The sequence below is a fragment of the Myodes glareolus genome, chromosome 14 (genome assembly GCF_982192425.1).
Source record: "Myodes glareolus chromosome 14, mMyoGla1.1, whole genome shotgun sequence".
Classification (NCBI taxonomy): domain Eukaryota; kingdom Metazoa; phylum Chordata; class Mammalia; order Rodentia; family Cricetidae; genus Myodes; species Myodes glareolus.
The window spans coordinates 16,785,633-16,799,809 of record NC_142039.1 but is presented as its reverse complement, the minus strand read 5'-3'; the positions used below and the strand labels follow the sequence as shown (position 1 = coordinate 16,799,809).

Below are 14,177 nucleotides of genomic sequence, written 5' to 3'. Positions count from 1 at the left end.
CCCGGCAGGCATGACCATCTTTCCTGAGCTCTCCAGCCGTAGGGGCTATGGAAAGGAAGCATCGTCAGTACAAACATGAAAGCCTGCTTATTAGACTTGAATTGTAATAAGGACGGGCTGTAATTTTTTTAATCAGTTTATTTGAAGCCCTCCTGGAGCTTCTCTGTTGACACAGGTGGGCGTGGAACCTGAGAGCTTCGTGAGTCAAGCCATTTCTAAATCCTGCCTGGTGCCTTTTCCTGTGGAAGCCCGTGGCGGGAAGATCATGGGGCATCTGCATAGACCTTGCCTCACAGAAGGTCCTCCATCCACTTCTATAATTGTGATAAAATGGCCTGGCAGAAAGAAATTTAGGAGGAGAAAGGGTTTATTTTTGTCTATGATTCCAGTTTATAATCCATACGTTTTAGGGACGTCACAGTGGCAAGAGCCTAAAATAGCTACTCACATCCACAGTCAAGAATGCAGAGGAAAGGGGCTCGAGAGATGGCTCAGTGGTTAAGAGCACTGGCTGCTCTTCCAGAGGACTTGGGTTCAATTCCCAGCACCCACATGACAGCTCACAACTGTCTGTAACTCCAGTTCTAGAGGATCTAGAATCTTCACACAGACATACATGTAGAAAAAGCACCAATGTAAATGAAATAAAAGTATTAAAAAATAAAAAGAATGCAGAGGAAAGCTGGGCAGTGGTGGCACATGCCCTTAATCCTAGCTCTTGGGAGGCAGAGGCAGGCTAATCTCTAGGAGTTCGAGGTCAGCCTGGTTATTGCCAGGACAGGATCCAAAGCTACAGAGAAACCCTGTCTAAAAAAAAAAAAAAAAAAAAAAAAAAAAAACAAAAACAAAACAAAACAAAAAAAAAAACAGAATGCAGAGGAATAAAGACACACACTATTGCTCAGTTTGCTATCCCTACTCTTATACAGCCCAGGCCCCAAAACTGGTAATAGTGCTGCTTTTATTCAGAGGAGGTCTTTCTCACCAGTTAAGGCAAACAAGATAATCACCCACATGCCAGGTGTTTGTGGTACACATCTCTAATCCCAGCACTCAGAAGTCAGAGGCAGGAGAATCTCTGTGAGTTCAGGGACAGCCTGGTCTAGAGTGAGTTCCAGGATAGCCAAGACTACACAGAGAAACCCTCTCTCGAAATCCCCCTCCAAACAAACAAACAAACAAAGATGGTCACCCACAAACACACCACAGGATAACCTGACACAGGCCATAAAGTCTCCCAGGTGACTCCAGGTTGTGTCAAGGTGACAGTCAAACTGACCATCACAGGACAGAAGCACTATTACGGCTACACAAGTTGTTTAAACATCAAGAGACTTCCTTGCCTGACAGGATAGCACACACCTGTCATTCCAGCTACTCACGGGAGGCTGAGGTAGGAGGAGCCTAAATCAGGGCCAGCTAGGCAAATTAACAAGACTGCCTCAAAATAATGTTGTTTTTTGGTTTTTTTTTTTTTGCAAACTGGCTGAGGACAGAGGCCTGCAGCAGTGTATCCATTAGCACACAGAAGACCCTCTGATCAATGCATACCACACTACCTCCACCTCCATCCTTATCAGTCAATCAACAGCTACTCGCCTGCACCCTGTCCCAGTGCCCTCAACCGCGGTCTCTCAGGCCTCACTTCACGTTGTCCAGTACCTGAAGGGGGATGCTTGGCCCAACCTTCCAGAAAACTGCGTGTGCCCTCAGAGAGACTCAATTCGAGATGGTAAATGTTTGTCCAATGCCCGGGATGATCCCGCTCTTGTCTTATTGCTCCCTCCCAAGTCTCCTGAACTTGTCCTCTGTGTTTCCTCCCTCTTGTTCTCCATTCTGAAATTCTACTCCCAGCCCCACTAACATCACACCTCTTTACAAAGATTGACGTGCAAGCAAGTCGAGAGCATCTTTATCTATGAAAATGCAAAATTGGAAACAAAATAGAGAACCAAGGGGGGCACTGGGCTCTACCCAGTTGAGCAGAACATGCATTTATTAGAAACATCCCCCCTCTCTCCTTCTTCCTCCATCTCTCTATCCCTCCCTCGAACACAGGCAGCTTTCTGATTTCATGATAGAGTTTACGGGGCCTAGACAGCGAAGGACTGTTGGCAGAGCCACAAAGGAGCACATAAATCAGGTCTGTGGGTAAGAAACATCTGTCTGACTGATTGGCGCCCAGCCTTCCAGGAATCCGTGAATGCAAAGCTTGTGCTCTGAGCTAAAACTTTGCTTCAGCTGGATTCAGCAAGAAGGAAGCCTGGGCCTGCCTGAGCCATGCCACAGGAAAGAAGAAACACAGAATCCACTCTTCTCCTTCTGGGCACGGCTTTGAAGGCCAGCCGTGTGTAGAGCTCTGTTTGGTGAAGTCATAGTGGACCTAGAGAACCAAGGAGACCGGAAAATAATGACCCTGACCCCTGGTGACTTCTGATTCTTTTCTCCTATCAGAGGTCAAAGGGCATCATACTTAGGGAGAATGTGCTCTGTAACTTCCGAGTTGTATCCCAACTTCTTCCTGCTTCTTTCCCCCCCACCCAGCTTTCCCCAGCAAGCCCATAGCCTCAAGAAGCATCCCTACAACTGCCTGCCCTGGCCATGCCTGCTCCTCTGCCCTACCCATCACTCACTGCCCTTTTCCTTTCCAGTTTGGCTCAAGAGATCAAGTGGCAAGAATTTTAGGGCTTTTAAAACTTTTGAAAATATGATAATTCATCAGATTCCATGACTCACAATATTCAGGTTCCTTGGAACCTTGGACAGCCACTTCCCTGCTATATGTAAGTGAATACAGAAATGAAGCCAAGGCAAAACAGATTCTAAAATTAAGGTCTTTAAAATTTTTTATTATATTTATTTATTATTTGGTATGTGCACACACACAGGTGTGTGGATGGGCATGTGCATGCCATGACTCAGGTATGGGAAGGTCAGAAGATAACTTTTGGGAACCCATTCTCTGATTCCACAATATGGATTGATATCTGCGGTTTTGTTTTGAGCTTAAATTATTTTTTTAAGATTTATTTATTTATTATGTACACAGTGTTCAGCCTCCATCATGCCTGCAGGCCAGAAGAGGGCACCAGATCTCATTACAGATGGTTGTGAGCCACCATGTGGTTGCTGGAAATTGAACTCAGGACCTCTGGAAGAGCAGTCAGTGCTCTTAACCTCTGAGCCATTTCTCCAGCCCCATTGAGCTTAAATTATTATAAATACCTTTAGTCATATCATAGGTTGCTGTGGAACAATCTTTGTATACTGTAAATATATATTATTCTTACAGATTAATAAAGAACTTTGATAGCTGGGCAGGAGAGATTGAGCAGGAGAGCCAGACTAGCAGAATTCTGGGAAGAAGAACAGAGTCAGAGGAGTCACCAGCTAGACACAGAAGAAGCAGGACATGTATGAAATGAGGTAACAAGCCATGACCCACATGGTAGAACTTAAATAAGAAATATGAGTTAATTTAAGTTGTAAGAGCTAGTTAGTAAGAAGCCTGAGCTATTGGCTGAGCATTTATAATTGAGTCTCCAAGTCAGTTATTTGGGAACCGGTTGTGGGAAAGGAAAGTTCACCTACAACAGGTATTAATTGGTGCGGGAGAATTATCTGTATTCTGTCAATCATGTATTTTAATAAAATGCTGATTGGCCAGGCAGGAAGTATAGGTGGGAATACCAGATAGGAAGTAGAGGTGATGCAATGAGAACAAGAGAATTCTGGAAATCAGGAAGCTTCCTCTGCCATTCCTGCCCAGATCACCGAAGAGGCAACATGTGAGCTGACAGCTGCAAAAGGTACCAAGCCATATGGCTAACATAGATCAGAATAATGGGTTAAGATAAGTCATAAGAACTAATAAGTAGACTGAGCAAATGGGCCAATCAGCTTTATAACTTATAGAGGTCTCTGTGTGATTGATTTTTCTCTGGGACTTGCCGTCTGTGGGGTACCAGGTGGGATAGAAACCCCAACAAGCCAGCCCACATGTTACAATTAATATTTTGAATAAAATGTCTATGCTGTGAAACTAGTGGACTCCAAATACAGTAGTGAATTTAAAGCCACTACTGCCATTTTTTAACATACAAGAACAGAGTTTTTTTTTTTTTAGCAGTTAGAAATTAGACACAGTTCTCTCTCAATCCTTAAATTCTTACTGCAAGTCTACTGCATAAAACTGCAAGTGCCAGGGACTGGAGAGATGGCTCAACAGTTAAGAGCATTGCCTGCTCTTCCAAAGGTTCTGAGTTCAATTCTCAGCAACCACATGGTGGCTCACAACCATCTGTAATGAGGTCTGGTGCCCTCTTCTGGCCTGCAGGCATACACGCAGACAGAATATTGTATACATAATAAATAAATAAATAAATATGAAGGGAGTTAAAACAATGGAAATGCCCCATCATCTGGGGAAGCTTACTAACATCTTGTCTGTCTTTCTCAGGACCTAAGCATATATAAACCAGGGCATATGTGGATAGGGCTCATTATAACTGCCATCATGTTAAAACAGGCTTCAGAATTGTTTTTTTTTTAAACTCATAATCACTTACAGCTCCAGTTCCAGAGGATCCTCTGCCCACTTCTGGCCTCCATGTACACTGTACACGCATGGTACATGTCAACACATGCACATAAAACGCTGAATAAATAATAACAAATGCATGAATAAACCATTTTTAAAAATTCAAGAAATTTAAAGGAACTATGTTATCTCTTTTTTCCCTATTTTTAATTATAACAAAATGAAATAACATAAATTTACCAGGATGGATTAGAGATCCAGTAAAAAGTAAAATCAACCTGGCTTTTCTTTTCTTTTTGTTTAAAAAGATTATTTATTATGTATACAGTATTCTGTCTGCATATATGCCTGCATGCCAGAACAGGGCACCAGATCTCACCATAGGTGGTTGTCAGCCACCATGTAGTTCCTGGGAATTGAATGCAGGGCCTCTGGAAGAACAGAAACATAGCCAGTTGCTGTGGGACAATGCTCTTGTATCCTGTAAAGATTTGTCACTCACATTGGTTTAATAAAATGGTAATTGGCTAGTAGCCAGGCAGGACATATAGATGGGGTGATGAGAACAGGAGAATTCTGGGAAGAGGAAATACTCAGTCTGCAGTAGTCACTCAACCACAGAGGAAGCAAGATGAGAATGCTTCACTGATAAAAGGTACCAAGCCACGGGGCTAACACAGACAAGAATTATGGGTTAATGAAAGATATAAGAGTTAATAAGAAGCATGAGCTAATAGGCCAACCAGTTTATAATTAATGTAAGCCTCTGTGTATTTCTTTGGGACTGAATGGCTGTGGGATGGGAGGGGGAGACAAAAATCTCTATCAACAGCCAGTGCTCTCAACTTCTGAGCCATCTCTCCAGTCCACAACCTGGCTTTTCTACCACCACTGGGCATCCCTTCTTCCCACAGCGTCTCACTGTGTAACCCTGACTGCCTAAAGCTAACTATGCAGAGCAGGTTGACCTCCAACTCACGGAGATCTGCCTGCCCCTGCCTCCTTTGTGCTGGGACTAAAGCATCGCGCCGCCACACCCAGCTGGACGTATTTTCTTTACTTGTCATGACATGACAGAATTTTTGTTAACTTTCTCTGTGTGCTCTCCAACCTCATGGCTATCCTGTCCTCTGCTTTCTGGCTCATCATACTCTGGCCATGGCCACAAATTCCCCTTCTCCACACGTTTTGGTGAGCAAACTCCTCTAGAAAAATCTTTAACGGTTTTGATGGTTTTTCCAAAGCCCCTACTTTTCAGTGTCTCTTTCTTCAACCCATCTTCCTTTCCCTATGCCTCCTTCTCCTTCTTTTCTTTTGTTCATGCTTTTCTTTGTGCTTCTCCCCACTTCTACAGCCTGTCTTTCTGTGTGCAGACTTTATGGGGTTGCCCCAACCCCTTCTCCAAAAGACTCAGCTCCCCAAGCACAGGCCAGGCCTTATTCAGTTCTGTTTCTCCCAGGGGTCCCAACAGTGCTAGTGGAGATTAATGCAGAGACGTGGGGTGGAAGCTGGAGAAGGGGGCGGTGGTGATCTGTGGCCAGGCAAAGCAGAGGGAACCAGACAGGCAGCTGGTGTGTGGTGTGTGCACACACAAACGAGGAAATGCATGAATGGGCCACTGTGAACAGCTCAAGTGTTAACTAGGTGAGTGAGTGAAAGCTTGTGCAAGGCGAGTCTCCCATGAGAGGAGGTGTGAAAGGGAGCTTGTTCGGGGGACTGGGGACATCTTTGAAATGGTTGGCACTAAGACTCTGGGACTGGTTAGGGGCACGCCAGGAATGTATAAACATGTTTCTGGCCTCTCAACATTTCAACAGTCTAGGACCATTTCCTCAGGCTGGCTTTGCCCTTTATGAAATCCTTGGTTCAAAACCTTTCATTATTTTTCTTCCCACTCAGGGGACTGAGCTTTCCACATCCCTTTCAAGGAACAAGAATTTAACAAGGTAAACAGTCCCAGTAACAAGCAGATCACCACACTATGTCTGTGGCCCAGGTGTTCTTGAAAACAAGATATGGCTTTCTGTGTTGCAGTTTTAAAAAATATTTTATTAGCATATATTAATTATACATAGTGATATATTTCCATATGCTATTTTCATACATTTACCTAATGCATTTCTTTCCCCCCCCCCCAGGGTTTCTCTGGACCTGGCTGTCCTGGAACTCTCTCTGCAGTCAGGGCTGGCCTCGAACTCAGAGATTTGCCTACCTCTACCTTTTCTGTGCTGGGATCAAAGGAGTGTGCCACCACCACCTGGCTCCTGATGCATTTCAATTGTACTCATTCCTGTTAACCCTCTGTGGTCCTGCTGAAAATTTGGCTTTGTACACATTCCTGGAACTTGAGGGCTTGTGACTCTGAAGGCTCTGTTATAGCAATACAGGATTTCTCTCAAGGGTTTTTAATTGGAGTTGTTATAGGTGCGAAACAGATTTATCCAGTTTCATGGTGAGGCCGGGCATGGTGTTTCATCAGGGTCCCATGCGCCTCAGGCTGGCCTCCAACACACTGCGTGGCTGAGGATGGCCTTGAATTTCTGTTCCTCCTGCTTCAGACTCCCAAGGGCTCAGGGCACTTGTGTGTGCAAACACATTCAGTTTTATGCAGCGCTGTGGTCATACTCAGGACTTCATGCATGCTAGGTAAACATTCTCCCCATTATATTCCTAGTCCCGGCTTCAGATTTGTAAAAAATTTTTTTTGATTTTATTTATTTACATTTTGTATATGAGGGCTCTGCATGTAAAGCCCGCATGCCAGAGCAGGCATCAGATCCTGTTACAGATGCTTGTGAGCTACCGTGTAGTTACAGGGACTTGAACTCAGGACCTCTGGAAGAGCAGGCAGTGCTCTTAGCCCCTGATCCATCTTCCTAGACCCCTTTTTTATTTTAATTTAATTTTAGATATAGGGTCTGGTCATCCGGCATAGTCTAGTTTTAAGCCTGGTGCTCCTCTGGTTTCTGCTTCCCAAATGCTGGCACGACCTCCACTTTTAAGATATTTACCAAAAGACCTTTGAATGGCTGCTCAACTGAAGATTAAAACGGGGAAACCTGTCTTCGAGTTTCTACTGCTGTGAAGAAACGTCACCATGACAGTGACGATACTCATAAAGGAAAACCTTTAACTGGGGCTGGCTTACAGTTCGGAGGTGTAGACCATTATCATCATGGCAGGAAGCATGGCGACACACAGGCAGACGTGGTGCTGGAGCTGAGAGTTTTTAACATCTTGATCCAAAGACAGCAGAAAGGGAACTGAGACACTGGGTATGGCTTGGGCATATATGAGACCTCAAAGCCCACCTCCACAGTGACACACTTCCTCCTCCACAGTGACACACTTCCTCCTCCACAGTGACACACTTCCTCCTCCACAGTGACACACTTCCTCCTCCACAGTGACACACTTCCTCCTCCACAGTGACACACTTCCTCCTCCACAGTGACACACTTCCTCCAACAAGGCCACACCTACGCCAACAAAACCAAGCCTCCTAGTAGTGCCACTCCCTTTGGGAGTCCTTTTCTTTCAAACCACCTTATTCTACTCCCTGACCCCAGCCTGTGTTTCTAAAAGTATGTATGTGGTAAGGGACATGCAAGAAGGCTCAGCGGGTCAAGGTTCCTGCTACCAAGCCTAAAGACCTGAGTTCAATCCCTAGAAGTCACATGATGGAGAGAACAGATTACTGAAAAATCGTCCTCTAACTTCAACATGTATACCATCATACACACACACACACACACACACACACACATACAAATAACATAATTTAAATTTTATGATAAAAATTTAAAAACACAAATATGTGACAAAATACATAGAGCATAAAATGGGCTGTTTTACCCATATGTAAGTGGAAAACTCCATGGTACTGATCACATTCACATTACAATGTGTCCATACCCACCACTCATCTCCAGAACACTTTCCTTATTTTAAAACAGAATCTCAGCACCCACTAACCCTCAGCTTCCATTTCTGCTTCTACAACCCTGAACACCACACTAGGCTATCTTCCTGCAGTGAATCTGCTGCAAAGACCTCATATAAATGAACTCGTACCCTATGTCCTTGGTCCTGGCTTACTTCACTTAACACAGCAGCCTGTAGCTTCATCCATGTGGCAGCATGAGTCAGCATTTCATTCCATTTTAGGTTGAATAATATTTTATTATGTGTATAGGTGACATTTCTTGCATATCCACTCACCTACCAAGGAAGAATTGTATGTTCTTCATAGTAAATCATGCTGGGATTACATGGGATTACAGGCATGTGCCACCACCACCCGGTTGTGTTGAGTGCTAGGGAATTGAAGTTAGGTCTTGATTGCACTGCAAGTTTTTAACCAATGGAGCCTTCTCCCGAGGCCTGGCTCAGTATGATCTTAGAGAGACGTGTTATCTAATAATGAGAGTGTTCTTCTGAAACAGAAGACCCAAAGTAGATCATTTCTCCCTTGAAGTTGTTCCCTCTGACATTTTAGATGCAGTGATGAAAAAAAGGAACCAACACAGACATTTTTAAGTGAAATGTTGTTGGGAGCCTTAATTCTCCTTTTCCTAGTTGGCAACATTTATTCCCAGTGGGCTGCTATGCATGACAGCCCAGAGGTTAAATTCCAGGAAGATCAGAGGCTCCCGTGGCTGCTTCAAAGCTCCATGAGGGTATGCCAAGCCCTGACTGTCCTTTCAATTACTCACTCCGTGTCCCTAGACCAGTACCGCAGTCAGAGGTAGAACTTTAAAGAGTTTGTAGTGCATGCAATACGGCACACACCTCCCACCAACCGGGAGACAGAGCAGAGGGAATCTCTGAGAGTTCGAGGCCATCTTGATCTAATAGCAAGTCTGGGCCAGTCAGGGTTATACAAAGAGACCCTGTCTCAATGACAGTGATGATAATAATAATAAAAACAATAACAACAACAAAGGACGTGTTAAGGTAAATTAAGCCCCAACCGGACTTGACTGTGCCCTCAGAAGAAGAGGAAAGGTTGACACAAACACACAGGCATTGGTCACCAGAGAGTGGCACTATCAGGAGGTGTGACTTCATTGGGGTAGGTATGGTCTTGTTTGAGGAAGTGCGTCACTGGTGCGTGGGCTTTGAAGTTTCAAATGTGCAAGTCAGACCCACTGTCTTTCTTTCTCTTCCTGTTGCTTTTGGATCCTGGTGACGAACTCTCAGTTCCTTCCCCAGCACCATGTCTTCCTGCGTGCCGCCATGCTTCCTACCGAGAGGATGATAATGGACTAAACCTCTGAACTATAAGCCAGCCCCAGTTAAACGCTTTCCTTTATAAGGGTTGCCCTGGTCATTGTGTCTCTTCACAGAGATAGAACACTGACTACAACAGAGGTTCTACCTCTTAAAGTCCCCCTCTCCAAAACAGTAGCATTAGTTGGGGACCGAGTTTCAAATAAGGTGCACCGACAGGGAACACATCACACTGAAACCACAACAGAAACATCACCAGGAACCAGCCAACACCGCGAACTCAGACTTCCTGCCTCCAGAACTGAGAAAACCAATGTGCAGTTTAAGCCTTTCAAGCTTGTAGTAATTTGTTACGGCGGCCACAGAGAACTGGCCCAGCTGTAAGTCAGAAATTGGCTCTTGGACATCATAGCTTTTCACCACACGCAAGTTAGTATTCAGGCGTTTGTACTGGCCTGCCCTTGGGGTTCTGATGGGATGCGTTCTCAGGTGGAGTCACTAAGGGCACCTCCTGTGCACATTCACTACGTTCCCTTTTAAAAAAGTGGGCCTTGCCCACCTCCCATTTCTCTCTCTCTCTCTCCTCTCTCTCTCTGCCTCTTTCTTCTCTTCTGCTGCTCCTGTTCCCAGAGGCCGGTGTCCCCCATCCCCTTCCCTCTTTTTATGTTCCATTTCCCCTAATAAAAAATCCTCAATGTGAACTCTATAGTGCCTTTTTCTCAAACTCGCATTGCTTTTTAAAATTACAACATTGGTTCCCTGACTGGTTTTCCTCCTGCCTGCCAGCAGTTTAAGGCACGCCCAGAACCCTGGAACCTGGTCCGCATACTGCAGCCTCACTTCTCCAACTATTGTATCACTGGAACCCTCCATCTAACACTGGCAGGACTGGTGAGGCCCCTTTTTCTCCACCTCTGGCCATTTTCCACAAGTGAGGACTCATCTCTCAAGTGTGGTTTCTCCTCTTTGGGTCTCATCAAGTCCTGGTACCAGGCAGTCATGACTCTCTCTTACTTAGAGCCCTTGACCCCTGCTCTATGTTTGACGAATCACTGAGCTGCCTGTGTCTTCTCGACATCGACCCTCTCTGAATTCTTGGGACGTTAAAAATTACAGACCCTTGGGTCTCACTTGTCTGCCTCACTCATGGGAACTTTGGTATTGTCTATACCTCCAACTTTTGCACTCAATGCTCCATTTAAGGGCTTCTAAACTTGTCTTCGAAATCAGATCTGGCCCAAATATCCCTTAGCTACTGCTTTCTGATCGGCTCTCTTCCACCTGCAACAAATCTGCTTTCTCGTTCACTGGCAGCTTTGCCTTCCATTCAATTTTGGCAAGTGGGTCTCTGGGGGAGCTACCTGCCTCTGAAACATTCCCATGGAGGCTTCATTTCTCGAGCACAGTCCTCTCCTCGCCTTCTGGCTTTTCCCAAAGTCCTGGTACCAGGTGACTGTGTTTCTCTTGGGCTCAGAGCCCTTGGCCCCTGTTCTGGCATGAGGATGTACTGAAGCAGCTTGTGCCCACTCAGTCTGATCCTCCCTGGATCCCTGGAATGCCAGTGTATTCAGTTCTTGGATCTTCGTTCTCTATCTTCCTCTGCCTCATCCTTGGGAACTGTGTCCTACACCTCCTTGCTCCTCTTGGGGTGTCTTTTGGAGACTCACTGACCACTCCTTTCAAATCAAATTTTGCCTCAGTATTCCTTGGACCAGACAGTCAGGAAACAGAGGAAGAATTCTCCACTCTCTACTTCATTGCTTCAAAAATCTGCTTTTTGCTGGGTTGAGAACCACTATGGAAGAGGATGCTCTTCTTCCTGATCCTTCTCATTCTCCCATCTTTAGCAACCACCCTCTGCTTCAATTTCTTTTCTATATATCCATATCCCCAACAGTACTTCAAACATCTCTGGCCATTCCTAATGAGCTGTTGTTACAGGACTACCATCTGTTAGCTGCAGAACTGGAGGCACAAGGCTACCAAATACGTCCAGGTGGGAGAACCAGCAGCATCCCAGAGGTATTCACCTCCATCCAGATTCAGAAAAGAGACTCACAGAACAGCTTCTAAGGTAACTCTTTACGGTTCCTTTATTTTTAAAAGGTTCCAACTCTAAAAATTAACGTCCTCAGTAATCAACCACCTGTGCTTCCTGCTAAACAGGATAGGAGAGTGTCCTGGTGATGCCGATGCCGTGGTGATGGAAAAGGATCAGGTGCTCTAGGGAGCTGACATGGATCTACCTCAAACAGCATTTTGCCAGGTCCCAGTGGCGCCTGACGGTTCCACAGGGCCTGGGCAGTGAAATGAAAGAGCCAGCTACTCCAGGATGTGGCCAGCACCCCAGCATTCTCAGGTCTCCCAAAGATGAACGATGCACCCCCAGGTCAGCAGGAAGTAGTCTGGAGAACACGGTGTCCTCATCCCCACCTCACCAGCTACTCCTGTCTAACTCCTCACCTTCTTACAGTAAATTAAAGGGGGGGGATGTTAGTTTTCAGGCATCTGTGCTGGCCTGCCCTTGGGGTCCTGACAGGACACATCCTCAGCTGAGGCCACTAAGGGCACCTCCTGTACACATTCACTATGATCCTTTTTAAAGGGGCCCTGCCCACCTCTTTCACTTTCTTTCTCTGTCTGTTCTCCTCTCTCTCTCTCTCTCTCTCTCTCTCTCTCTCTCTCTCTCTCTCTCTCCCGCCCTCTCTCTCTCTGCCTCTCTCTTCTTTTCTGCTGCTCCTGTCCCCAGAAGCCAGACTCCCCCCTCCCCTTCCCTCCACATGGTCTCTTGCATGGAGTCTTTCTCTCTTGCACTTCTGTTTTGAAATGCAGCACACAACAGTAAGAACTCCACTCTGTATCAAGATCTAAAATATGCACACAGGTTTAAAACAAAACAACTGGCCCTTATCTGTACAGGGCTCTCTGGCCTTTTCTTTCCCAGTTTTAAACTTTTATTCACAAAGTTGTGGTCTACTCCAGATTGTGTTGCCTCAAGCTGGGTCCCAGAGGCTGACCTAATGCCGAGTGACCGGACTGTGTCACTAGGAAGACACAGTATCTGAGAGAGAGTGGAGAGAGAGAGGTATCTGCTCAGGGAGACTCACTGGTCCTTAGACGGACCTGTGTGCTTGTCTTCAGCATGCTCGGGATGGGGTTTCCTGAAGACCAGCTATGAAGCTCAACTGTGGGGCTGAATGTGAGCATTGCAATGGCGGGTGCCATGCTTGATAGTCCTCTTCTTTTTAATGCGACCTTGCTCTGGGTCAGTCTTTGTTTTGCCAAGTATGTTCTTGAGAGAGATGATGGCATCTTGGATCACAGAAAAGGATGAACTGAACTTGACTGTAGGTCTGTTGGTAGAGGGCTTATCTAGCATTCGGGAAGCCCTGGGTTCTACCCCCAGCACCACACAGCTGCAATTGCAGGACCAGAGAGGGGAGACTCGAGGATCACAGGTTCAATGTGATAGCAAGTTCAAAGCCGGCCTGGGATATACGAGAACTTGTCTTAAAAGAAAAAAAAATCCCCTCACCACTACCCACACTTTTCAGCGACCCATAGGCAGCACGTGGCTCACATCCTCTCAGTAGAACTTATCCCTAGGACTTTGACTCCACAGACAGGGTCCCAGGTGAGGGATAGGGAGCGGCCATCACATACATCCCTCCAGCCACCAACCCATTCTGTCCCTGTTTGGCCCGCACTGTATGACATCCTTGTACCTCTGACATCCTGCTCTCACAGTTTCTGCTCTGAGTGTTGGATCCAGTTGGAAGTGAGGGGTGTCTGGTCATCTCCCAGCACACCTCAGAGTAGCTCTTTATGAGCTATGAGTGACACTTCGGGACCCCCAGGGACGAGTCTTTTTTATTGGTATGTATTAATTGTACAAAATAGTAGATTTGGCTGGATATAGTGGCCATGCTTTTAATCCCGGCACTTGGGAGGCAGAGGCAGGCAGATCTCTGTGAGTTCAAAGCCAGCGTGGTGTACAAATCAAGTTTCAGAACAGCCAAGGTTCTGTTACACAGATAAAATCTGCCTCGAAAAACCAACAATAAATAAACAAACAAATAAATAGAGTAGACTTGATTACACATTTTTCAGGCATGTATATAATGTACTTTGATCATATTTGCACTACCTCGTTATGCTCTTGTCTCCCCTCTGTCCCCTCTAGTCTGTGAACTTTAAATGTTATGCCAAGTTTACCTAGAGTAAAAATTGGCCACATTAGGGGGGAAGGGGGCCACAGCATGCCACACACAGGTAGATAGACTGTTTTCGGGAAAAGGAAAGATGGCGTCAGTCCATTCTTCCCACAGCCCCTGAAGAAGTGGCTATGCAGCCACTTCTGAAAGCACCACCGGTGGTGAGTGTGCCTTGCCAGGATACAGAGTCT

At 45.7% G+C, this 14,177-nt stretch overlaps 1 long non-coding RNA gene across 1 annotated transcript; it reads left to right on the top strand.

The window, feature by feature from the left end:
- Positions 1-9,929: 9,929 nt before the first annotated feature.
- Positions 9,930-12,928, top strand: LOC148119762 (uncharacterized). Its single transcript, XR_015734815.1, has 3 exons — positions 9,930-10,201; positions 11,714-11,846; positions 11,939-12,928. It is a non-coding gene; the product is annotated as an uncharacterized LOC148119762 (long non-coding RNA).
- The last annotated feature ends 1,249 nt before the right edge of the window (positions 12,929-14,177 follow it).